Here is a 24672-nt window from a genome sequence, read left to right as displayed (position 1 = left end):
CTGCTGCTTTGTCTTTCCTCCAGGGTAGCAGTTTGCACTCGTCTTAAAACTCTACTTATTTTCACCTCTGAGTTGCTGGAGCCTTCAGGGGACATCTAACTGTTTGCAAGGTATAAGTCAATGCAGATTTTCTTTTGAATTCCACACATTCATATCTTGCCAGCTGAGGATACTTGTATCAGTCCTTCCTGAAGAAAACTATCTGTAGAGTTCTAAGTATTCAGAACACTTTCCCAGTTTGCTTCCTAGAAGGCGCTGGTGTTTAAGTGACCTGCAGGAGAGGCTGAAAGATGTAACTTGTGCCCTATTAGCAGGCAAGTACACAAAACCCAAAGGATTGTTCCTGTTGATGGTGTGTCAGCCTGAAATGTTGAATTTTGACCAGCAGGAAAACAAAATCAAACTTCTTAAGCACCTACACAATCGGTTTCTTGCAGCGGGAAGCTGTAGCAAATATTAGGCCCTTATCAGCCAGTGCTCTCTTGGCAAAGCCAATTGCTCAATGTGTGCTAATTATTAAGTGGTGTTTAAATGCTTCCCTCTCTATCTTCAGACCTGTTGGTGTCAGCAGGCAAGGGGAGAGAAAGAGAAAACTTTTGGTACAGAATTCACAGAGAGGTATTTTGAGTATCAGCTTGAAGGCAGCATGTCTCCTGACTTTGAACAAAGTCTGTGTTTAGTATCTATAGATGTTTATATGCACAAAATCAAACAACCGGGCACTTAAACCCATTGCAAAGTGGACTCACCCACCTGTCCAGGAGGCTGGAGTACTGAGGGTGTATATTTATTAATTTATTGACTAGGAGAGTTCTTGGTCCAGTATGGACTGATTAATTCCTTTGACTAGGAAAGGTTTAATCTGTATCATTGCGTCTGGCTATGGTTTATTTCTTTGTGACATTATCTGCATGTTTTGTTCTTCTACTCTGTAACTGTTATTGATTCGGGTTTCGCTTTGCCTTGATGTAGTAATAAAAATGGCAACTACATGAAGCTTTTTGCTTGTCAGCCAGACATTATTTTGTCTGAGTCTAGGATAAGGTAGAAGCCCCTTTTTATAGGACATTCCATTAATAATGTTTCTTTTGTTGTACATTTTTACTAATGAACTATGTTATTTCTGCACAGTAGCTATGTTACAGTATTATTTTTTTTTTCCCTCTGGGACTAACATTTCCATAAATTTGTCTATATCTCTGGTAGCGTAGTGGCAGGTTTGAACGGATTTTTAAATACCTGGGTGCACAATTTTTAAAGGATGTTGTATATACCTATTATGACTGAAAAAGCATGTCATGGACCTGTGAAATTAGGGCTTACCTACATGAGGAGAGACCTGATTTCTCTGCAGAACGGTGACACTGCAACACCCATAGTAAAGCAGGAGATGGAAGACTGTAAGAGAGGGGAAGCACTGCAGATCTCCTGCGCTGTTGGTCAATTGGGTGTCAGGAGTAGTTTCAGTGTCTTATCATGTGGTTAAGGCACTGCTTTGGGAAAAGATATACAGCTAAGGATGATCTCTGTAGCTTTTTCTAACCCTATCTTCTGTCTGTTCCAGGGAAATTGAGACAGTTGCATGTGTGTTTTTGTAGACCGATCACCCACCTTTTTCATTGCCTTTTGCTCATACTGGATTCTGCCTCTCTCCAACATGATTTGGTCCCAGGAATGGACCAGTCAGAGCCTGGAACCTGAAACTCGGGTGAAAAGGTGGGCACAACCTGTTCACACCAATGGAATAACTGCCCTGAATTTAGTGGGGTTTAAGCAATGTGAAATTGTGTTAATGAGATCAGAATGCAGTTTTCAACATTTCAAGTTGAGTGTATTTAAGTGGTTTCCTTAAGGTCTTTAAGCAACTGCCTTTTTACTATGCAATTGCTTGGCACAATTTTGACACATTAAGGTTAGCTAGAAAAACATACCTGCTGCATTTTTTTGTAAATACTGTTCTATACAGAAACTATATATTGGTTAAACTGGAATGAGTTAATGGTGGGATTTCTTCAATTGTATTTCATACTGGAAATGCTGTCCTAAAAAATGGTGTCTCTTGAAGGGATTGAATCAAGTGATGTAAAGTAATAAGGGAAGGAACAAAAGTGCAGATAAATGTAATCATGTCTTTAGATTGCTGTGTTTGAATGTAGCATGCTGCCAAGTAGGTTAAATAGCATCATCTTTCAGTGAAAAAGCTGCTTGAAGCTGATAATTACAGTGCCTTTGAGAAAGCAAAGTCTGTTCATTATAGAGTAAATACTTTATGAACTATGAATCTCTCTTTATCTCATGCAAAACTATTTTAGATTAAATCTCTTTCCAATTTGTATTGTTCAGATAATTATATTTAGCTGGGGTCAGAGTTTGGATAATGCATTCCCAGCCCTTGGGTTTATTAACTGGCTCCAGGACCAGACCACAATGTCAAACAGCCCAAAGAGGTTTCAGATTTACTCTGTGTTTTGGCTATTTTCAGCTGTGCTGCTCCTTCCTGTTGCAGTCTAATCAATGTAGCCATTTGATAAGTGCTTCTCCATTATGTGACTTGCCTTATTTGCTGAAGTTTTGCTTTCCAAAGAGAAACATCCACTTAAAATGCAGAGTCTTTGTTTAAGACCACATTCTTCAGAATGAGCCTCTTCCCAATTCCAAGTAGTAAACCACAGTTAAAACAGTAACAGAAAGATGGTTACACAGCAAGGATCAAATCTGAGAGTAACATCTGGATTTGTTAGTATGAGCAGTTGGAGTATGCTGAAGTGCTGCTTTCAGAGCAGAATTTTCTCTGCATTTGGCATTTTTGGTCACCCTGTGTATGTGCTTGGTCCCATTAATTGTAATGGGATGTCCAGGCAGAGCAGGCTGGTGCAGTAACAGAGCTGAAATCTGTTGAGGGATTAAAAAGGACCTTTGCAAATGCAATTATCTCTGCACCATAACCAGCATCCTGAAGAAGCTCCATGCAGTCGCCTTACTGTTAAGTCAGGCATGCGCCTGACATGCTGGATAGTTTGTTTTGCCTACGTGATCCCAAGTTTCATTTGAAGACCTCTTCCTCAAACAAAATATCTTTCCATGTCCTCTGAAATATGTGGAAGCTTTAAAAACATTTCCTCATATCATCTCAGTTGGGAAGAGAGGCTGTTCTCCTCTCCAGAGTCTTACAGTGATGAGCCCCTACATCATTGTTCCTCCTGTTGTTGCTGGCAGCTTGGAGCTCTGCTTTCAAAATGAACAGGAATGCATCGGTGGTGCCTTCACTGTGAGTTTCTGTGGGCATTAAATCACTGATGCCATTGGCGTGACCTCTTAAGGGTCGCCTTTCTTTAGATGGTGTGATGCTGCATACATTGGGAATGTCAGCCAATGCTGCTTTTACTGTTGGTACCCTCAGTTCTTGCTGAGGCCTGCGTTGCCAGTCCGTTGTCGGCATTTGCAGAGAATGAGCTGTTGCATGTTTCTGGAAATGTAACTTGAACTGCATGTAATTTAATTTTATTCAGTGGCCTGTGTACATGAACTTCCAGAGACTGTTCTCTTAAAAAAAAAAAAAAAATAAATCAAGTGATTCTTTTCCCTACTGATGAGATACCTTTCTGGAGGAAGAGGAATTGGAAAACCAGACAGACGTGGAGTGAGATTTGGGGCTGGTATGCAAACAGCTACCTGGCACTGGATGACACACTTTAATTTAGTGTACCTCTAATTCCATTTTCTTTCTTTTTGTGTATTTTACCTGTAAATTTTGCAGGATTGTGTCTTGTCATGTGTTTATAGTACCTTGCACAATAGAGCCACGGTCTTGGCTAGCTGCTCTAGCCACAGTACTAGTGACGATGAATAATCGTGTATTACTTTCCTCAGATGTGGTTATATGCCAGTTCATATATCTTTGAGATGTTAAAGTAGATTTCTGATGAACGTGAGTAAATTTCCTGTCCTCTGCTATATGTGTTGGAGCTTTTATGTGTCTGCGAGTCACACAGAAAATCTTACTCATTAACAAAAAGGTGATAGAAGACAGGCATTGTTTGAGAATTTTCATTCACACCTGTTCATCATAGTGTTCCCCCTGCCTCCCTACCATCAGTTGTGATACAGTCACGGAAAACTTCTATGTAGTACTGAATGCAGCCTTTATGGCTGGAAACCTGCATGTTTCCTCTTCCCAGAAAACAGAATTCGCAGCTTACATTGCTGAGTGACATTTTTTACAAGTGTTTTCACTGTTGAACAATTTGTTTCTTTTCTCTGTAGCTTGAGGAAAAGGATGTAAAACGAGCCAGAAGCATCGCAGAAGTCAAGGCGTGCGGAGGAGCGGCCAAGCAGTGACCCCCACAGTGATAGGAATGGCTTCTGTTGTGACAAATTGCAAAGCAACAGCTCTGCCAGTGTGACGCTGGCAGGGGCTGCAGCAGGCAGGTTGTACGCAGAAAGGAGTAATAAATTAGCAGGTGAGCATCTCTATGTCTCATTAGTCTGTCTGGACACTTTGTGGGTTTCCAGCCTGTGGTGCAGGAGAGCGCTTCAGCAGGTTATTGTTGGAATGCTTTGGCTGCTGAACAGAGTAGGGAAGAAGGTGAGAATGGAGAACAGAGAGAGGAGGAGTTACTGATTTGGGACCAGAGCAGTATAAAGGAAGCTGGGCATTCAAGTTTTCTGCCTTTTTCACGGCAATAAGCAACATGAACTACAAGTTTTTTAACACATTTGGCAATTTTTCCTGCAGAATTACGATGTGAGGTTTCTTGGTCTTTTCTTGGCTTCTTCCAGTTTTAAACTACTGTGTCCATCTTGACCAAAATAATTGCAGCCACCACTGCTGCTGTTTTTGGCCTGGCCCACTCGTTACAGCCTGTCTATGGCTATGTACACCCTGATAATTGGGTGCTGTTATGGCCACCATTTGCAGAAGCAGCTGCATCACCTCCCCATTTGAAATCGGGTACCTGAAATAACCGTTAGTTTGGTGAGAAGTAAAGAATTCTTAGCCCCTTTGCATAATAAAGTTAGGCTCCAATTTTTAAATATTTTTCTGTTTGTTTTTAAAGTCAGAACTAGCCCAATATCTTTCTGCCTTAATTTCAGTGGGAAATTTTAAGGTACATAGCACTAGTAAACCAGCCTTGTTATTGATGCCTGCTCTGTGCGTGGACTTCTGGTTTGCATAAATCAACGGTTGGCCCCACAAGCTCGTATGCATCCCTTCATGAGCTTGATGTAAGCTAGAAGACCCTAGCCTTGTGTTAAGTCTTCCTGAAGGATGCTTGCCTAGAGTCAGCATTAAGATCTTGCTGTGACAGCAGTCTAAACGAGGAACATTAATCTTCAGTAAGAGGACTCCCTCGTTCAACTGCCACAGCCGTTAGCTACTTTGCAAAAAACAGTGGTTTCAGCTCAGGATTTTCTAAAGTCACAGTCTTGGCACCAAATATTTTGCGGTAAATTTCATTTCATAGATTGGACTACACCCAGCATTCTGATTATAACTAGAGTATCTGACACATCCCATTTTAAAGTGCAGATCATATTGTAGTGCATATATGTGAAGAAACAGCAAGCCAGATTTGCTCTTAAGTGATGAAAACTAATTTCCTGGAAAGGTAGCTGTAAATTTGCTCAGAGCTTTAAGCAGCAGAATATTAAAATGTGTTACTTCTGGACATGCAGGCTTGTATTTGCTTTTTTGTTTCAACTCCCTCTTGCTTGATTGTAACCCTATGTTAGGATTTAATTCTAAGAAAGAATTTTAACCAGTACTGAAACTGAAGAAATATCCAACTCCTTTTTAAAAATTATTTGCTTAGTTTGGAGCCCCAGTTTAATTAGGAAATCTCTAGGAAAGGATTTAAAATCAGTAAGACTTTGTTGGCTATGTTTTCCATATTTTTTCTCCTAGGATAATTCCTAGAAAAAAAATGCAGAGTTGTTAATAGTACTCATCTTGCTTTCCTTCATGTAGAAAGCTGAAGGAGGAACGCCTTTTTCCTCTCAGTGCCGATGAGTCCCGAAACAAGATTTTCCCCTGGTCCAGTCCCCTCCTGCGTACCTCCTGCTGCAGATTTCATACACCCACCTCAGGGGAGCACAGGGCAGTTGAAAATTCTGTCTTTTACTCTCCACTCTTGTAGTAATCATAAAACTGGGTCAGGAGCTGAATTTTGTAATGAACAATGAACAGCTTAATGACAGGATTTTAAAAAATGGAGGAAAAATATTTAGAAGTCTGTGATGTGAGAAAAATTGAGAACCAACAGAGATATAAGTCATGAATAAATGTCAGGTGCTTGAAGTTACAGGTAGCTTGCTAGACTTGAAGAAGCAAACATCTTTAACCTGCCATTAAAGGAAGGATAGACATAAAAGCTATTGCTTTTACGCATAGTGATCTTGATTCTGTGCTGAAATTTTGAGCTTCCAGTCTAGAACCACCCCTCACCCAAATTCTGTATGCAACAGCGCACATCTTGCTTTATAACCTTGTGGATCCTGGTTTTGGCAGTATCATTTGCAGGTTGAGCTCTGTTCTTCCAGATCTTGCAAGTGTCAGCTGCTAGGTGCAAATATGGAATTCTGTTTATTTTTGTTTGATCTCAAAACCAACATTACATCTTTAAGGCAGCATCTTTTAAAATGATTATCAGTTAAGTAATTCATTTTTCTCGTTTCCTGCTTTTATGTATTCAATTCAAATGATTTGTACGTTTACTAGTTTAGGCCTTCCCCCGCAAAGCACTCAAAAAGCTAAAAAAATAAGAGCACTGATATGGGATTATATTTATTTCAGATTCCTTGTGTGCTTAAGTTTTTTACTGTAGTATTTAATAGATTCCCAAGGAAAACTTCTGACAAGTGCTTTAGGGGTAATCTGGTTTATCTACCTGACAGTGAGTATTTTTAGCATTTAATCCAGAATTGTTATTCAATGTGTACCTGTGTAGTCAAAACGGAATCTTTGCTGCTCTCATTTAGGAACTACTCTTGTGCATGTGATGATATTGTTTCAATAAAATAGAAGTACTTAGCTTAAATTGTAGCATAGAAGTGTTAAGCATGTCTCCCAGGTTGATCAAACGTGACTTCTGATTTTAGATGCCTGTTTTGAAACAGTCTATGGGAAAGAGCCTGGTTTTAAGCTTTCTTTTTAGTGTCACGCTGTACTTAGGAATATTCATGTTCCTTGGTGGCTCCACAAAGGAGGTCTGTCTGTTGGGCAGCTGTATGTATTCCATTAACAAACACATGATCCTGCCATTTTTTGAACCTCAGGTTAGGTTCTTCAAGCCAGTGTTCTGAAGAGCGAGTAGAGTTAAATTCCTCTTATTGTGGGAAGCTCCAAAACAACACCAGCTCTGCACTTCGGTCATGTAGTTACAGGGTGAGTTATGGCAAAGTCCAGAAAAATCTGCTGGTCTCTCCTGTGTGGACATCGTACACTTATGGCTTCACCCTAAAAATCTCAGGCCTGTGTAGCCAGTAAGTTTGAATTGTCCATCAGAAACGGTCACTTAAAAAAAATATTAAAATAATAATCAAGTCTATTTGGAAAGGCCATCTCCTAACAAGGAGTGGGGTAAAAATGGTGCTTTCTGACTGCCAGCATTTCAAGGTTTTAGCTCAGTCTTTTTTTTTTTAACAAAGCTAACCTTCACGGCTGTCTAATAAAATGAAATAAGAGTGAAAAGTTCAAATATTAGACTTTCCTGTGGAGTAGGTTTCATGGTAGCCTGACAGCCAACATCAACAGTATGATAGTAAGGAGTTCATGTTTCTGTCTAGTCTGTGGTGGCCTGCTGAGATGGCATATGCCTGGGAGTGAGTGAAAACCCTCATGAGAAAACCTAACTTGCACTTCATAGAGACCACTAGTTCAGTGACTGAAGGAGATTTTTCTTTTCCTCTTCAGTATCTCGAAGTAGGTATCATTTATATGTCTCTGTGGGGGAAGAATGGGAAAGCACATGGTGGCTCAAAAAAATGTATTTTAATTTGTTTAAATAGCTGCAGAAACCTCAGTCTTGGATCCTGAATTGGGTTCTCGGTCAGATTCAACTGAAATCCATAACTGGTTGGGAGAGCAGAGAGCAGAAGTTCTCACAGCTCATGCACGCAAGGGAGCATCTTTTGTTGCTGTTAAGGTTATTGATAGGTTGTGCATGTGTGTGTGTCGAGGCAATAAAAATAAAATTATTTTCTCTCTTAAAAGGCATCCATTTCTCCATGGAAAAGCAAGCATATTGGATACATTGGAGCTGACAAAATGGAATGTGGCTTGGCTTTGCTATCTGGAGAAGTAACTCAAACCAGGATTTCAGAATAGAGGGGGAAAAACAGGAAGAAATCTTTGTAGCAGCATTCCCTTAGAAATCTTCCACTAGGCCTTTTTATCTGGTTGTTGTTGGTGGTGATTTGTTTGGTTTTTTTCAAAGTGAGATTAACTATGTTTTCAGTTTGTCTGCTAAAAGTAGTATGTATTCATCCAGGGAAGAAAGTGTCAGGATAAACACTTTCTGAAGATCAATGAGAAAGTGTAAATTTACAAACTTCTTTAAGCAATTGACTCCAAAGCTTGAATTGTTTATGGCTATTGTCTTCATAAGCAACGTTTCCCCTCACTGTGTGTGTTGTGGGAATGCAAAAAGACCCCAAACCCATGCATGTAGTGCATGAAAATAATTGCCCACAAAATAATTATATCAACAGAAACTAATGCACAGGTTTTGTGAAAGTGACAGTCAAGGGCAGAACCTCGTCCTTGCTTCTTGTTAGGTGCTAAATACAGAAGAAATGTGAAGGAATGCAAATTCACGGACATTGTTCTGTGGAGTCACTTCTGGAGTATCAGAGGCAGGTTTGTAGAGTGATTCCTATTCATCAGCCTTCTCCCCTAGCAGTGATGAGCTAAATTAAGTGGACAGGGATTTCTCTTATCTGTTATTCAGCTACTGAGACAAAACACAAGTGTTCAAGAGAAAAGCAGAGAGATACCTCACTAAGCAGCAGACGCTCCTCTTTTTCAGCTCATTTCTGAGCTTTTCCCCTGAGCAACTAAAAGCATAAGTCCAAATGTTAGATTTCTTTAGAAGTGACCAGTAATTCAGCTGTTTTCTTGATCATTTTGAAGAAAAAGCAGACTGCTGATGCTAATTCTTGCAAGGCTGATAGATCAGTTTTATATAAAAAACTAAGATCTTGGGGGTTTTAAACTCACATTATAAACTACACTGTACAGTCAGGGCATACAGTGAGGGAGAGATGTAATCAGTAAATACTAAAGTATGTTTAAAATTAGCAGTATGCTCCTGAACCCAGTTAGAGGGTTTCTGAAATCTGCATTTGGATCTACATAAGCAACCACACCACTTTGAGCTTGGCGACTTCCTTTCCTTAAAGGAGGTTGTTCTTTTTCTCAGAGAAGGAGTTCTAACTAAATCTCTCAAGTAAAAATTAAAAAGGGAGACGTATGTATGTGTAAAAAGTAGGGCTGCAGTAAGATTGCAGCATAGTGTTTACCCTGAAGCATACTCCATGGCAGTGAGATGCAGCCGTATGCTGGAAGATAAGGACATGAATCACAGCCATAGGAAAATTGAGCTCACCGCTTGTGCTGTCTGTGAATTTATCATTAAACATCTAGTTCTGTGAGCACCACAAGCCTAGTTTTCTAACACATTTGTGTCTCACTGAGGACTGATTTTGGAGGATAAGAAGATAATCTTGAACTGAAGCTTTTTCAATGTATATGGCATTTTCAGGACTTCTTTCCCTGTGAGGCTGATGATGCAGCTTTTCTTTTAGGACACTTGGACAGTCTTCTCCTTTACCTTCCTGCCTATACTGCAAAATTTGCAGGAACCTGGTTATCTTGGAGATCTCCACTCATTTGCCAAATTCTGTTAAAATTAGACATGAGACCAAAACTTACTAAGGAAGTACATGTGTATACACGTACATGTGTATACACAGTGATAAATAAAGTTTTGTTTCTGTAGTAAATTAGAAAAAAAAATGTTTGCACTTTTCAACCATTTACCTTCCATTGAATCAATTTTCAAGAGGTCTTAGTGGCCTGTATGTTGATTTCTAATAACTGTTGGCAGTTGTGAAGATGAAGAACCTGAAAATTTAGCCCATAGCGACAGATCTTCACTACCTTGATTCTTAGCAAACATTTATGCTGTCACATTTGTTGAGAGTAAGACCAAAGATCTTTTTCCACTAACTTCAGACAGAAGGAAACAAGTGACTTGTCTCACTGATGAGTTCTCACAGTGCAGCAACCTTGGATCCACTCCTGTTGAAAGCTTTGCTCCCCGCTTCAGCCCACCCCCCAAAAAGGACAGTCAGGCAGAACAAGCCCTCACTTCTAATCCCTCTTTAATGAATGCCTCAACTCTGTCCTCCTCCTTCCCTCCCTGTGCATTCCTCTGTAGCTTTAAAATGTGCTGCTTCCTTCTGGAGTCACCTTCCCTCCTTAGAGTGCAGGGTCTTCTCGTTTTTCACAGGGCACTGAAGCCCCTGGTCATGCGCAGGAGTTACATAGGCAGTGTAGATGTCTAGAGTGACCTCTGCGAGGGAGCTTGAAGCTGCTTCTGCATGCTGTGAGTCCACCCTAATAATTCCAATTTAAAAAAAAAAGAAAAAAAAAAATATCCAGAAAACCATTTCATGTGTCTGGGTTTTGTCCAAGTTTAATGCCCATAGAAGAGCCCACATGGATGGGAAATACAGTGGAAAAGAGGACCGGGGAAAGGAATGAAGAATTAATGTTGGCAATGGTGTATGGAAAGAGATTAATAGGAATGCAATAACAGCCACCCTTAATGTGAGACAGAGACCTCTCCAATTCAAAATAATGAACAGAAGTGAGTTTCCTCCCTTACAAGATATTGAAGGCAGAAATCGTTAACTTAGACAAATGCTGGAGCTTTGGGGCTTCAGTACATATGTTTTCAAGTTTTCTAGTCACTGGGAGATATTGGAAAAATATTTTCCTAGATATTAATATTGTCCTTGTTGTAAAATATATTCCTAGACCAAGCATTTATTTTAGAGGACTCTAGCAAGTCTGTATTTTTATTAAAAAGCCAAACAAACAAAGACCTTTTTTCTATTAATGGCAGATGGTAGGCAAAACGTGAACCTGCAAGAACAGGAAAGGCCCAGACTCTGCTATAATAGTTTCAGAAAAATATACCTTGGGTTGTGTTCTAGCTGGCAGGAAAGCTACTTACTTTAAAAAGAGATTCTTTTAAGTAAGAAGTGAAAGATTGCTCATCAGTAAGACCAAGAAGGTCTTGAGTTGCACCAATCAGCAGAAGTTTTTCCAGATGTGTTAGCTTGGGCTCCATCTTTTCTAACTAAGGAGAAGTCTTCTTTCCTATCATACTTCTTTTCACTTGGTGCCTCTTTTCCTTTTGTTTCTTCTTGCTGCAACAACATCCTGCATCAATCTTCCTTCTAGGGTGCTGAAGACTGATTATCCCTTTGATGTACTGACCCCTTGATGAGGTGAGATTGCTGGTAGCAATCCATGGTTTTCTAAGGAACTGCACTAGTGTATACTAACTGAGGAGCTGCCCTTCTCTGTATCATTGTATAAAAAATGCGGATGTTTTGGTATAGGTAGAGTGGAATTAATCTAAGTAGCTACGTCGGTATTTGGGGAGGGAATCTGAAATAGAGCAGTACGTAACGGATGAGTTGCTGACTCATGCGGGGTGGGAAGTTACAGTTATCACAGGCCAGCTGGATGCAAACAAAAGTGCAGATGGATAACATCAGTGAAAGCTTAGATGAAAAAAATGTGAGGATGCTGGGATGAGACAGGAGAAGGACTGTGAATGATATTATAGCACAAATAAAAATGAGAATAAAACATCACTGCGCTGTCAGCACTTAAAAGCAATCAAGAGAGCCAAGTCAAAGTCCAGGGAAGTAAAGAGCCTCCTGTTGCCTGCTGTGGTCTTTGGACTGGCCCCGCCAAGTGGACTCGATTTTGCTTCCAACGGCTAGGTATAAAGACAGCTCTTCTCCTTCAGCTATTTTAACAGCTCTTTTGGGCAAGAAGACAAATACTTTATTGGACAAATGTGATAGCCAGGCCAGAATATTTCAGGATATTTTCAATGCTGGTTTCTTTCTTTTTAGTGTAGCTGTTTGAAAGGATAGTGTTTCTGCACACTGTCATAGGAGGGTGTGGGTTTGGGTTTTTTTTTATGTTCAGCGCTTATCTTGATGCCAAACCATAACTTCATTTCTTTGGGGTTTGGACTGGCAGCTGAGTAATTTGCTGCAGCTGAATAGAGCAACTATGTGAAATGCAGGTGGAGGCTGAACGTGTGAAAGCAGGCAGTACAGTCAAATCCTCAGTGTGAGGGAAGGAACCACGGGTCTCTCTTCTGAACCATTTCGATATATTTGCCTAGTGGAAGATTTGAGCAGAGAGAGGAAAATCAGTACTCTTAAGAAGTGGGGAGTGGGGTGCTTTTCCAGGAAGATTTAAGGTAGAATTTAATTTTACATGGAGCCTGCCATAGTTGAGGTATACCAAAGTAGTTTATACAGTAATGTGTTAAATATAGAAAGGTGACTTGGCAGGAACAGAGCAACCAGTCAGTTCACACATAGAACACATCGGACAGTAAATGAAGGGCTTCAGGAGTAGCAGGGATGTGAATCCTGACCTCTAGCAGCTCCTGCTGGGGTGATTTTAGGGAATTACTGTTCACTGCTTTCCACTCTGCCCCTTATCAGAGGGGTACAACTCACTTCTGGCAAAGATGACTGAGGAAGGTAGCTTTTAAATCATCCCCACATGCCTTACCAGAGCTCATGAATTACAGCCAAAGCTTCTGGCTGTCAGAGCTGGGTGGTACATAAGAACTGAAGCGTTAAGAGAAGACATCAGCTCCTTTCGGAGGTAAGCAATTGCAATGCTGGCTGAGTCAGGTTATTCAAAAGCTGTGGTTTTGTTTTTCTAACAGGGTTAGTTCCAGTCTGTGTCTCATTAAACGGCTTGCATTCCTGGGAAAAACAGCCAAAACGTCAAGAGGCAGTGCTGGCCAATAAGAGACTGTTTAGCCTAAAGAGGAGGCTCAGAGGGGATCTTATCAATGTATATAAATATCTGAAGTGAGGGTGCAAAGAAAGAGCCAGGCTCTTTTTGGTGGTGCTCAGTGACAGGACCAGTAGCAACAGGCACAAACTGAAGCACAGGAGTTTCCTCCTGAACATCAGGAAACACTTTTTTCACTGTGAGGGTGACTGAGCACTGGAACAGTTGCTCGAAGCGGTTGTGAAGTCTCCTACCTTGGAGGTACTCAAGAGATGTCTGGGCATGGTCCCAGACAACCGGCTGTAGGTGGCCCTACTTGAGCAGGAGAGTTGGACAAGTTGACATCTAGAGGTCCCTTCCAACCCTAGCCATTCTGTGATTCTTCCAATGGCCACGTTTTGTTAAGCTTAGATAAATCTGTTGACAAGGAGACTTATTAACATCTTGCTCAGTTTTAGTTGAAATGAGGGTTGGTAAGCAGTAACTGGGTCAACTGACTATAATTTTTGCAGAGCTGATGTACTTTCTTCTCTTATCACCTTAAGGATTGGTGCTCTCCCCCAGCCCCAGGCAGGTACCATCGGTGGTGTACAAACCTCCTGAAACGGATCAGCCACTTGAGAGAAATGAAGCCTTGATGCGTAGGAGGATTTCCTTACACTCATTTCCTGACCCCTTAAACTACAGGTTTCTGCTTTCTCAGTTGTGCAAAGCCACAACTTGTGGGGGTATTTAATTACATAGGAAAAGGAAAGAGAGCTTGGGGAAGAACACTCATTTAATCTGTGCTGTTCTTTTTACGAACATGGTAAAATTAACAAAACTGATGAAATTTACCACTAGGATTCAATAGACGCAAGAGACGATTGCTAATTCACAAAGTGTGCTCCTCGTTATAGCCTTTGTTCCTTTAAGGAAATAAAGATAAAACACACGTGTGAAAATAAGGAAACGCAATGGGAGAGTGTACTCTAAACTGGGTCAGGAGTGCACTAATGGCTTCATGTGCCCTGGTTCTTGCTAGGATCATTGAGGACCTTGCTGGTGCATGGGAGAGGAGAAGGTAGGAGAGGAAGCTACACTTTCCTTTCAGGTTTATGCAAAACCACTTAAAACTTCAAGCAGAGTCAAAGAAATAGCAGGTTATGATTAGGCCAGCATGGAGTGAGGGATACTGACCTGTGTCTGAGGTTGGTTGTAAAGGTCATTCTATATTTGGGTGAGCTGTTGAGCGCAAAGTTGCTGATTTTATACTCTCCATATCTACGGAACCCAAAATTTCATTATCTGTTACTTGACCAGCTCTCAAGACTAGTCTTTGGGTGATCTGCTCAAGAGCCAGGGTCTAAGGTACTATGGAAATGTTTGCTTCTTGTATTTTCAGTGATCAGCTGAGCAGACAGCATCTTTTGCATGGGTATATGCCAAATTTGCATGTACTCCATTTTTTTACACTAGCAAAAGTTGTATTTATATACCTGATCGACATTCACAGATTCAATTTGATATCCAGAGATTGCCTGAGGAGTCTGGGTGTGCAATTGCAAGCTTGTCTGCATGTAAGAAGTTTTTCAAACATTTGTCTCTTCATATCTTTACAGTATCTGATTTATGTAAAATGAAATGTTATCCTGCACCGCTTGTTGGTAGTAACTAGAACTGCACAAAATGCAATTAAACCACAGACCATATAAACTTAATTCAGATTTCATTACTGTCTCAAGTTAGGAAAGCTTTCCTATAAAACTTGGTCTAATACTTGAAAACCTTTTAAATTACCTGAGCTGATGAGTGGTTTTGCTGTTTAAGTCATATGAAATACATAATTTTACATAGCTGTAAAGAAAATTAGATAAAATCTTGCACTTTTTATGATAGTTGTCTTTAAGGTGTTAGGTTCAGTAAAACCTGAGGTTCAAATAAAACTTGGCGTGTACCTACCCATGTGGATCACCAGCAAAAGTCATTTTTGCATGACTTCTGCATGTTGCAGCAATAGATAAGGGGCTGATTAGTGGTCTGTTTCCCTCAAGTGCTGTAAGAAATCCCTTGTATGTCTCAAAGGGAATGCCTGTAGTGTGATCACAGAATTGAGTGCGAGGTATTGCAAAGATTCCTGTGCTAGTTTTAAGCTGTATAACTGTGATGCTGTGAGCAGCCTAGGCACTGCAGTCTGAACCTCAGCTCAGACTTATTTATCTAGTCTTTATGTTGCTGCAGCTGGACTTATCGCTAAAACTGAGTTAACACAAAGTGAGCTTGGATGCAGTGCTGCATTGCATTCATTCCTGTGCACTGGAAAGAAGAGGCATCTTCCCGGTTGAGGAAGAGTAATTGGGATGCTTAGAAGTAGTAATTCACCAGTCGCAAAAGACACAGAGTTAATGTACTGCAACAGATAAGACAGAAGTTACCAGAATACGCTACTGCTAGCCCAAAGGGTTTGAGAAGCAAGCTAGAAAATACTGAGAAAGTCCAGAAATACTGATATTTTAGTATTCTATATGTTTGCTTTTTAGGCTTTCCACCTATAAGGTTTAAATACTCAAGCTGTAACATGTGAGCCTTAAAAGTCTTTTGATTTTTATCAAGGACAGTTGAAAGTCTATGCCTGTGTTTCTTCCAGGGCAATTAGAGACACCATGTCCTGTGAGACTTGCTAATACTGAGGATGACCGAGAGGCACTTTGTTTGCTATTTTTGATACACATCAAGGAAGTTTTACAGCAACTGCTCCTGTCATATTTCCAATTAAGGACTCTGCTTGGATGCAGAATGAAAAGGATGCATCAGGTAGCAGTGCTCTGTCACTCCGAAGCAGTGACTCCTCTTGCTTTTCCTCGCTGAGCAAGTATCTGACCTTGCCTTCTGCCAGACAAAGTGAAATATTTATCTGTCTTTTGCTTCCTCCTTCATGTACCTGGCTGTCTGTAATCACTTATCTCCTTGCTCCTTTCTTCCATTACCTCATGTGGTTTTGTTTGGGTTTTTTTTTCTTTTTTTTTGTAGTGCCCCTGCTTGGCTAATCTTGAACACGCTCCAGAGTTGGAGCTGCACAACCTTGTTCAGCACAGTTCCCTCTGACTCTGTGACAGTGGAAGAACAAGACTGAAGGGCTCAGCTATTTGATTGATGTATCTTAATCAGTGTTTTGTGTAAGCAGTAAGTGAAAAGGATCAGCCAATGTCCAAGTGCTGGTAGAATTAAGGAGCATTTTCCACATCCAGCTGAAACAGCTGGGGGAACATTGAAAACTGATTTTTAATTTTTCTTAGATTTTTATGCCAGTGACTGTATGTAGATCTGTAATCTGTGTCTGTTTTGTAAGCCTGCCTTCCCCCCGACCCATGTTTATGAGTATTATTTCTATTTGAGTGAATGGAAACACAGCAAAGATAAAAACTATTCCCCTAAACGAAGAAAGCGAGACCTTAAGTGTTTGCGAGTTCACCACAGTGGCATTTGTTCTGTATTGAATGTGGAATCGGCCAGCTGTAAGCTGGCACTTTCACTTTGCCCAGTGTATTGAATTCCGTCTTTCTCCTGTGCTGAATTCAAAGTTCTAGCTGAGTGTAGAATGAAACCTATGAAAAGACCGTGATATCAAATGTCTTTTCCAACAAAGTAGGAAGGGAGCAAATAGCAAATTGATAGACTAGAAAAAGGACTGTGCTTCATGCTACGTGGCACTCTAGAAGGATCATTAGATGAGAGCTTTTCTAAGGTATTTTGTATTGAATAGTGATAGGCTAAGCCCTTTTCCTCCTTTGAGGTTTTGCATGTATCTTTTTCTTTAAGATGCAGTTCTTATATAGATGCTAATAAGAATCCATGTTTACAAATTCTAATTACTTGGATATTTTAATAAAGGGCATTGTGCTGTTGCTGAAGATCTGACAAGGGGAAAGCTAGGTGAACAGTGATGATGGTGAGTGAAACAAATGGTAGCATTTTCTGATATTTTAATTTTGTCTTGGTTTTCCTTAGATTATGGACTTACCCATTGGATGCTGAATGCTACACAAGACTTTTGGACCTCCTCCTGTAAGTTGTCCTGAAGTCAAAACCTGTTCCACTGTACAGGAGGCTGAGGGAAAGCTGAAGAAAGACACTGAGAAAGCTAAAACTTCAAATTAAAGTTGGAAACTGTAGGGCAAGGAATACCCTTTACTCTTACTTGCTTCATTATTACTTTAAGCCCATTAAAACCAGCAGAATGCTTGGGCCCCTACAAGCTCATGGTGGTTCATGTTCCTCCGCAACTTCCAAATTCATTGGCTGAACTCAGCTGAACCTGATAAATCAACACAGGTATCAGAGTTCCTACAAATGACACACGTTGTGTGACTTGGCATATTACTGCACACGGCTGGAGACTTGGTAAAGAGCCTTTTTACATTGCCAATCAAAGGAAAAGCTGCAGTCAGTGTGTACAAGCAAGCATGTGATAGGAAACTGCAGGAAATCAAACTTGATTAGTTCCAGTGCTTGGGCACTTGCATTTCTTCCCATTCTTCTCTCCTGCTTTTCTCAGGCTCCCTCAGCAGAGTGAAGAAATAGGAACATGAGAAGACAACAAGCTTCGGAGACTAGAACTACATTTAAAAATTAGGTCTCTCGTTTCTAGTTACTGTAGCGGCTTTCTGAATTTCAACCTAGCTTAAATGAAACTGCTAGGAAGAAATGCAGATAAAGCCTAGTAAATTGTAAGCCTAATTTGCAACAAGCCTTTGGCGTCAGGTGAAAATGGGATACTGTTTAGAAATGGCAAAAGGTACCGTGATTTCATTCGTGAGATATTTAAAATCTGAATGGGTTTTTTTGGAGAAGTGTTTATGCGGGTAAGGAGCCAGCGAGGCTTTTGTTTGTAATGGGTGTGTATTTGCTTTTTGTCACCTGGTATTCTCTGGAAGAGTAAGAATCCCAGAGTTCGTAGTAACTGCCTGCTGAGTACTGTTTGTGAAATGAAGATGGAAAGAGGAGAGATTGATGTCCCTTAGTTATGCTGGTCTTGATAGCATGGTATCCTATTAGAAATAATATTGGACATAAATAATCCTGAGTGTTTTCTTAGTTTTCAGATGCTTTGCAATTTTTAATTGTGTTTAAAATTAAGTGTTGTATGTTGCTGGGACAAGCCAATGCTGTAGGGCACTTCCTGTAACCAGGGGCCAATAAAACTAAGCTTCCCGTCTGGATAAAGGTGTGCAAACCAAATAAATTGAGTAAGTAACTCTATGTTGTTTAAAGTATTTTCCCATACAGTTATCATACAAAAGTGAAACTACTGGGCTTTAAAAACTCAGAGAGAGAAAGGGGGGAAACCCCAAGTTGCAAAAGTCTGCACAGAGCACTTCTCACTTGAAAGGGATGCCTTGAGGTGTATTTCTACTACTTGACTATAGGCACAGAGCTGGTTTTATGATACCTAACATTGATGGTGAAGCTGGACTAGATTCCCTAGCTCGTGTTTTTTCTCATATACTCTTTTTTTCCCCTTGAGCTGTGCTGGAAAACCTGCTGGTAATCTGCACTCCCAAACTGGTGACAGGATTAATTTGAGCTGAACATTATCTTTACAAGAAAAAATGATAGGAGGAGGAGTTACAAGAAGGGACTGCTTTCTCCCTCCAGATGACTTCTACCTGTGATGAATAGAGTTCACTGCTATTGCAGTGACAAATTTTAGTAGAGGCTAACTTTTCACCTCTGAAATTAGGTGCTTAGCTTTTAAAATATATTAACTATACCTCCTTTTAACAATGTTATATGCGTATAGGCATGTCCATTTGTTTGTCATAAACATGGATGGGTTCAACTAACAGACAAAAAAGAAACAATAAGCAATGAAGAGTCTCTGTTCATACATATTTTCCCATATATTTTCATGTGTATATATGTATGCATACCTGTGTGCAACTACACTGATAAATTGAGGTGAATTTTCAGATACTATCCTGCAATTTGTTGCTAACAGACTGGAATGTGCAAATCAACCCACAACAGTCCTAAAAGAATACCCTATTTAGTGTTTTAATCGGGTTTTTAGATGCAGATAAGAACATTCAGCCATCTCGTGCTGTTCTGAGGATTTCTGGAGAAGCATCAGAGGGAGGAAATACTGGTGTTGCAGCCATTGAACCACCAACTGCCTCTGCCTGTGCCCGAGCACGGCATTCCCACCAGAGAGCAGGTGTTCTTGCAGGTGAGCTTGTGAGATGCTGTAGCAAAGTGCAAAGACTGTTCCAAGATCACTACTCTCTTTTCCCACTGTTCAGCCTTTCCTCAGCCCGGCAGCTGGGAAAGCATTCTCAGTAGACACGTGCTCCATATTTTAAATCTTCCTTATCCACTGACCTCTTGCAGAGGCAAGCTGCTGGGTTGGATAGGCGTTGGGTCTGATGTGTTCAGTTGGTCCCATGTTACCATAGTCTTACTTGCTGTTTTCTGTGTCTGACTGCACATTGAATCATATTGCCGTCACCTTGTCAGGGAATAGACGTTTGTGTTTCTTTTTCATGGCATCTCTCAACAGACATTAGGTTCAGAAAAATAAATTTTGCAGGGAGCCCGGCTCTTCCTAGGAACCCAGAGCAGATCTTACTTTTTCTTTGAGCTTAGTATTTGCTCAGAACTCCTGAGGTGAAAAAAATATTCATTGGATAGAGGTTTAAAAGCAGAAAACCAATAATGAAGGAAGAGGTTTTTCTAAAGAGCTTCTTTCCCATCTCACTCGAGTGTTCTCTTGGTTTGAATGCCAGTAAGAACAGCAGAAGTCCTTTGCTTTAAATCTGTTTGGTCCTTGCTTATGACACACTTGATTGCTGCTTGGTCCTTGTTGGATTTACTTTTTCCTCTACCCCATGTAAATTCATCAGAAACAGATTGCTGTGGTAGTTCCCCTCTTAAACAGTATATGAGTTGTTGTTTTCTCTTGCAAACCCCTTCTTTTCCTTTTCCCAGAAACAGCGAGCAACTACGGTGAATGGATTTCTCTACAAGGTTATTTTACAGGTCAGGAGGTTAGCTTACTTTTGTCTTTTGATTTGAAGGGTTTCAGAAGAAATCCTCTGTGTGTTCTTCTGAATTGTAAAGGCTGGTAAGAATGAGAAGCCAAAGTCATCCATTAATCCACAGGCAAAGTACTATTCAAGCAGCTGCAGTGAAAGCTCTCACATGCTGCCCTGGAAATAACCCCAGCCTTGACGTGGTAAGACAACCCTAGGTAAGGTCAGAAGCTCAGTTCTCATTTTCATTTAAGCTTCTGGTTTTAAAACAGTATTTGGAGTTGTCCCTTGTGGTTATTTTGATGTCTTACAGTGAATGGATCCGTGGGGGGGTGGGGGGAGCACAGAGAAGTGGAATCCAGAGAGGCAGAGGTTTATCTGCTGAACATTGCTAGTCTCTCATCTCAACTTACTGTTGTTTTGGCTTAAATATTTAATGACTATGACCTCATGTGAGAGCAGCAAGTGGTATCAGGATTTTAGCTTAAGCTGCTTTGCAGAGACAAAGCACCTGTTTTAATTCCTTCTGGAAATGGAAGTGCTTTGGAAGTGTCCCAGCAAATTCAAGTCAAAGTGGTAATACTTGCCTGCCTGTATGCTTTCCCATGACATGTGTGAATTTGAATGATCTATGTACACTGTGGAAGAGACTGAAGCTCATGGCCGGGATTTTCAGGAGGGCATGAGAAAGCTGGGGGTCTCTGTCCTGATGGTTTGAATGCTAATCCAAGTATGGCACTTCTGTGAGCCTTAGGTCAAACCTCTTTTAACTTCTTTAAGAATCCTGCCTGTGCTACCTTCCATGTGCATTGGGGTCAATGTGCAGTCCAGAACATGTACCACAATGAGTTCAGTGGTTTTGTGCATAAAACTCTCTATTTAGATAAAATATAGCTGATAGTGCTAGAGTTAGATTGTGACTTCACCATCTGGTCCAAGTAAGAACCAGTGCAATATGGAAGTTGGCATGAAAGCAGCAATGATACAAAAAACAAGTCGTAATTTCTTTCCCTATTACAAGCCCACCTAGATTTGGGATGGGCAGAGGGGGGCAATCCCAAAATTCAGCCAACTGTATAGCCAGTACTTCTGGCTTAAGGCCTGATATTACTACAAATAGACGGTTACAGTTTCTGGAGACGGTGGATAGGAACACTCACTCCATACCTAAATAGTGATGATGCTAAAAGAATGAGTTTCAGAAAGAGCTGTCCCCACCCCCAGTTGAAAAGTAAAGTGCTCTAACATCTCACTTCACTGAACTTAAGCAGTCTTATCCAAATATCTGTAGTAACAACATCTAGGAAGTTCCAGTGGTGTTATAGTCTCTGTGTGAAGCTTTCTAAATAACAATTATCTATTTCCACTTTAGTCACATGTGCTCCATACTGACAACTGAGGCTTAATAATGTCTTCTGTCAATTAAAAGAGTTAAGAAGGAAGTTATTACGTAGGTGCATTATATATGCAATACATGCAGATCTACAAATAATATTAGCATTTCAACTTTCTGGTTGCATCTCCCTATAAAGTTACTGAAGTTTCTTGTATGCCACAAATATTTTCTGAAGTACTTTCTTTTATCTGAGTACTTACTCATACATCTGAATTTATGCCTAGATAAGTGTGCTAGCAGCTTGGAAACATGTGCTAGTAGCTCTAGGAACTTCCTTCTCGTTTCTGTTTTGATCCAGCCGTCGTTCTTTTATGTGAGACCTGTTGAGTGGGTTGGCATCCATAAAATTTACTGAAAGCACTTTGTACTGTGGTTCTGGTATGTTTATTTGTGACAGATAATTTTCCTGCAGAATTGGGATTGGCCAGAAATAACAGTGCTCATCCTGATCCTGCCATTGCATCCATAGGGACAGCTCCTTTGTGTTGCATGCTCTTCATTGCAGAATCTCAGTTTGACTTTTTGCTCTTGGTGTTGACTTCAGTTTGCATGATGGTGTACTTTTTCTGTGATATTGGACTGAAGGAAATTTTAATTCCTTATTATGTTTAATTATTCATTCTGGAGAATCCCAGTTCAAATATATGTAACAGATAAGAATAGTTTGCTCCTGACCTTGGTGAGATGGATGGTGTATGCATCTGTAGCAATACAGCTCCCGTGTATTGCACATGAGGAAGAAGCAGGTGGTCCTTTCATGGAGAGTAACCTAAAGCATTTAAAACACCTGATGAGAAGGTTGACTTCATCCTAAGTAGAGACTTACAAGCTTTCGCGTGCATCCAGGTGTTCAGCTGAGCAACATCACCATCACACAGGGAGGGGACTGATGTCCGAGTCGCATGACACTGAAAATGTGCTGGCCCTCGCAAGCACCAGCAGTCCTCCCAGAACCACACACAGTTCTGCACTCGCTCTATGTGAGTCGCTTGTATGCCAAGTCTGCATGGAGGTTAAGGGTGGAGTTTTTCCCTTCCTTAAGTTAGAATTGCCCATCCTAACTGGGTGGGGAACTTAATAGAAGAGAGTTAAAACTTGACTTGGAGCTTAAATTATTCTAATTAACTTGGGAGAGACCTGCAATGGCAGTGCACAGGAATCATTGTTAGATGGCCTAAATTCCTAATAAAGGCCACTTGTCTCTTGGCTGGTTTTATGTCTTTCAGCTCAATAATATAACAGAAATAAGGCTTTGTGCGCTTCGAGGTTGAGCGTCTGCTTGGTACTTTGCTAGGTATCAGCTGTCATGCAAGATGCATTTAATGCAAAGATAGTGGCGATAGCGGCACAAACCGTTTGCCTCTTTTCTTTCTAGACACTGGCATCATATAATTCAAAGCTGATGTGTAGGGGATGGGACATAGCCTGCAACTTCACATGGTCCTGGTAAACATGCCCTTTGAGCCATTGGCTGTTTACAGCAACAGTGGTGTCTCTTGGGTTCCAACTGTGGTCAGTGTTAAAAAATGCTTACAAAAGGGACTGCTGGCAACCATCCGCCAGTTGTTGGTTTTATTCTTGTGATATGGAATAACCTTTTTGTAATAGAGTCAAGGAAATGGAAGTAACAAAAACTACTGACATGATCAACTTGAAGTATTTCGTGAGGTAATCAGGTAACATCATAACCGTTTTGAGTGGGCAGCTTCAAACTGGAGCTGAACCAGACATTCTCAGTGGCTTGCTTAAGAAAAAGTCTTTCAATGGGATATTAGGATTTTTACATTTCATTTTTCCTTTCTGCGGTTCAGCTTTTGTCTTTTCTGGGTTTAGAGAGTCAAGCCAGGGTAGTTGATTTTCGTGATGTTTGAAAGGTAAGGGAATGCTTCAGTGTGCAACCTCCATCCCTCCTTACAGAGACTTTTATTTGCGTGAGGCAGTGAACCAGGGTACTGAAAAATATTCACTTCATCTCTCTGCATTCATCCCCCTCCCCAAAAATTTCTGTAAGAATGGGACTAAAATCAAAGTACTTGTTAACAATTTACAAAGGAAAAGGGTCCAGCTGGTGAAGCCAACAGGAGGTGTACATGCAACAGGGTACAATGCTAATCTGGTTCATATTATATTCTGTCTAATTTTATATCTTTATGGGATTACTCATGAATCAAGCTGCTTCATGGAGGGCATGGCCTTTATGAGAAGGCCTTATGGTGTCTTCATTGTCAATCAACAGTTTGTCTAGGCTGCCACAGGTCAAATTTATGTAGCATGTGCTTTGGAGTAGGTTGATTCAAGGCAGACATTATGCTAATGTGCGCAAATAGTAAATAAAAGTCTGCAGAAAATGAGAAGCTTCAGCCAGTCAGCTGGTTGTGTGGGGCGTGCATGTCTGTCTGCCTCGCTGGCAACAATTCTTTTGTTGATGGGTAGCCGCTAGGGGAGGGTCAGCCATGCGTTCGGCACAGTTGTTTCAGCTGACCACAAACTTCTTCAAAGAAATAGATACTTGAAGGGTTTGTTTGCAAATCTCCCAACCAGAAGGAGACTTTAAACCACATGGTGCATCTCTGTTCTGTGGCCGTTACACTACAACCCCCAACATCTCCTAGTGAAATTTGCTTCTAGAGTAAGCCAACATGGATGGCACCGCCTTTCACAGAAGAATTCTTACAGGGGACTTAAGACCTTCTGGCATCTTTCTCTTCTTTGTCCCCGCTTTCCTTCTGACAAGTATTTCAAGCATTGGAACAGGCTGCCCAGGGAGGTGGTGAAATCACCATCCCTGAAGGTGTTTAAAAAACACATGGATGCAGCACTTAGGGACATGGTTAGCAGTGGCCTTAGAAGTCCTGGGTTAACAGTTGGACTTGATGATCTCAAAGGTCTTTTCTGACCTAAATGACTCTATAAGTTTAATTTTACCTGCTAATATACTGGGAGTTCATTCCCTGTTCTTTCCACTAATTGTTTTATGTGCTCTTTTGGCAAAATGTGCCTGATCACCTTTGCTTTAGAATTCCAGTGTTCTAGTGTGTTCACCGAGGTCTTGTTGGGCAGTACTTTGCTGCAGAAGTAATACATGTTTGTGCCTGAACAGTTATCTTAGGACATTAGCAGCACTGCAACATTTGTCATACTTCCATTACTTATGCCCTTCATTGGTTATGAAGTCCTGGGAATGAAATGTTACTGAAATCCAGTTC

At 40.7% G+C, this 24672-nt stretch overlaps 1 long non-coding RNA gene across 2 annotated transcripts; it reads left to right on the top strand.

Annotated features, from left to right (window-relative positions):
* The first annotated feature begins 1570 nt into the window (after positions 1-1570).
* On the top strand, positions 1571-20267 carry LOC121084715. 2 transcript variants are annotated; one of them, XR_005826846.1, is made up of 7 exons: positions 1571-1716; positions 4264-4460; positions 15690-15856; positions 16073-16225; positions 17051-17107; positions 19113-19268; positions 20116-20267. It is a non-coding gene; the product is annotated as an uncharacterized LOC121084715 (long non-coding RNA). The 2 variants fall into 2 exon arrangements; XR_005826845.1 differs by lacking the exons at positions 19113-19268; positions 20116-20267 and having other exon boundaries at positions 17051-18876.
* The last annotated feature ends 4405 nt before the right edge of the window (positions 20268-24672 follow it).

The sequence above is a fragment of the Falco naumanni genome, chromosome 1 (genome assembly GCF_017639655.2).
Source record: "Falco naumanni isolate bFalNau1 chromosome 1, bFalNau1.pat, whole genome shotgun sequence".
Lineage (NCBI taxonomy): Eukaryota > Metazoa > Chordata > Aves > Falconiformes > Falconidae > Falco > Falco naumanni.
Note: the sequence above shows the minus strand (reverse complement) of the source record. Positions and strands in the feature narration are given on the sequence as shown.